Source organism: Mastomys coucha, unplaced genomic scaffold, assembly GCF_008632895.1.
Source record: "Mastomys coucha isolate ucsf_1 unplaced genomic scaffold, UCSF_Mcou_1 pScaffold22, whole genome shotgun sequence".
Classification (NCBI taxonomy): Eukaryota; Metazoa; Chordata; class Mammalia; order Rodentia; family Muridae; genus Mastomys; species Mastomys coucha.
In genome coordinates, this window is record NW_022196905.1 from 148,816,662 (window position 1) to 148,819,563 (window position 2,902).

A 2,902-nucleotide genomic window follows, 5' to 3' on the forward strand; every position below is an offset into this window, starting at 1 on the left:
TCGAGACAGGGTTTCTCTGTATAGCCCTGGCTGTCCTGGAGCTTACTTTGTAGACCAGGCTGGCCTCAAACTCAGAAATCCGCCTACCTCTGCCTCCCAAGTGCTGGGATTAAAGGAGTGCACCACTACTGCCTGCCTGAAAGTATTTCTTAACCATTTGCATTTCATCTTTTGAGAATTCTGTTTAGGTCTATATCTCATTTTTCTGTGAAAGTTGTTTTCTTGAAATTCACTTGTTATACTCTTTTATATATCCTGTAAAACCTTTCTTCAGTGTATAATTATTACATATTCTTTCCTATTCTGTAGACCTCTTCTTTTCTTGAATAATAGTGTCTGTTGCTATGTAGAACTGTTTTTGTGTATGAGATACCATTTATTTATTGTTAGTCTAAATGCCTTTTCCATTGCTATCCTGTTCAGAAAGTATTTTCCTATGCCAATAATTTCAACCCTACTGCTAACCTTTTTTCTATATAAGTCTAGGTATCTCTTTTTATGTTGAGCTCTTTGATGCATTTTGAAGTTGAATTTTGTGCAGGAATTTAAATACTAGTCTATATGTATTTTATTGCATGCCTTCTTTTACTATGTTAATGGTACTATCATTTCTCCAGTATTTATTTTAACTTTGCCAAAATTCAGGTGTCTATAGGCATATGAGATTCTATTCTGTTCAATTCTATTCCATTGACTAATATGTTTTTTTCTATGCCAATACTAAGTTATTTTTATTACTGTAGTTCTATAATATAAATTGGCATCTGAGATGGAGACAACTCCAGAAGTTCTTTCACTTAATGTTTTAGAAGGGGTTTAGCTATCATTTTCTTTTCTATTCCTTTTTTCTCTTTGCTTCTCTTTTCTTTTCTCCTCTTCTCTTCTCCTCTTCTTCCCCCCTCTCTCTGTATCCATAAGAACTAGAATATTAATTTTTCAATTTCTATAAAGAACTGTGTTGGAATTTTAATTGAGATTGCATTGAGTCTATAAATTGCCTTTGGTAATATGGCCATTATTCACAATAATAATCATACCAAACTCTGAGCATGTGAGACCCTTCAATAATATGGTGTATTTTTCAATGTCAGGTTCATTGTTCAACATCTTAAAAGTTTTAATTATACAAATCTTTCACTTGCTTAGCTAGAGTTATCCTGTTTTTTTCTTTTGCAATAACATGAAGTTTATTTTTTATTAGATATTTTCTTATTTACATGTCATACGATATCTCCTTTCCCAGTTTCCCTTCCAAAAAAACAAAAAACAAAAAACAACAACCAACAACAAGAACAAACCCCTCTGTTCCCCCTCCTCCAACCTGCCCCTGCTCGCCACCCCACCCTCTCCTGCTTACTGGCCCCAGGATTCCCCTACACTGGGGCATAGAACCTTCACAGGCCCAAGAGCCTCTTCTCCCATTGATGACCGACTTGGCCATCCTCTACTATACACATGCTGCTGGAGCCATTAGTCCCACCACATATACTCTTTGGTTGGTGGTTTAGTCCCTGGAAACTCTGAGGGTACTCGATAGTTCATATTGTTGTTCCTCCTAAGGGGCTGCAAACCCTTAAGCTCCTTGGGTCCTTTCTCTAGCTCCTTCAATGGGGACCCTGTACTCTGTTCAATGGATGGCTGTGAGCCTCTACATCTGTATTAGTTGGGTACTGTCAAAGCTTCTCAGGAGACAGCTATATCAGGTTAGATTGTCTTTCCTTCAGTCTCTGCTCCATAGTTAGACTCTGCAACTCTTTCCAAGGGTATTTAAGGAATGAAGTATCCACATTTGTCTTCTTTCTTTTTGAGTTTCTTGTGGTTTGTGGATTGCACTTTGTGTATTCTGATCTTCTGGGCTAATATCCAATTATCAGAGAGTGAACACCATGTGTGTTCTTTTGTGATTGGGTTCCCTCATTCAGGATGATATTCTCCAGATCCATTCATTTCCCTAAGAATTTCAGAAATTCATTGTTTCTAATAGCTGAGTAGTACTCCATTGTGTAGATGTATCACATTTTCAGTATCCATTCCTCTGTTGAGGGACATCTGGGTTGTTTCCAACTCCTGGCTATAATAAATAAGGCTGCTACAAACATGGTAGAGCATGTGTCCTTATTACTTGCTGGAGCATCTTCTGGGTATATGCCCAGGAGTGGTATAGCTGGGTCCTCTGGTACTACTATGTCCAATTTCCAGAGGAACTGCCAAACTGATTTCTAGAGTGGTTGTACCAGTTTGCAATCCAAGCAGCAATGAAGGAGTGTGTTCCTCTTTCTCCACAACCTCTCCAGCATCTGCTGTCACTTGAATTTTTTATCCTAGCCATCCTGACTGGTGTAAGGTGGAATCTCAGGGTTGTTTTGATTTGCATTTCTTTAGGTGCTTCTCAGCCATTCAGTAAATGTCAGTTGAGAATTCTTTGTTTAGCTCTATACCCCAATTTTTAATAGGGTTATTTGTTTTTCTGGAGTCTAACTTCTTTTTTTTTTAAAAAAACTTTTATTGCATTATGATGAGAAAAGTTACATGATTTTAATTTATCTGAATTTGTTAACATTTAAAAACATATTTTAATTAATAGAATTGAATCACATTCTTGTTCCCCTTTTGTACCACCACTCCTCCCATAGTCCCCCTTTCAATACCTACAATATCTTTTTTGTCATATTCCTTAAAATTTATAAAGTATTATAACAATGAGAACAGGTTACATTCATTTAAAAAATGGTGTAGGTATTAAGATGGTCTATCCATAAAGTCATTCACCAACTGTTTCAATGACAATGGTTCTGCTTGGATGGTGGCACAGACATTAGGTGAGGGTAAGAATCTGGTTCATTATATGTGATAATTTGGAAAAGCATTCATCTCAGAGAAAGAGTAACTTATAAAGTCCTCT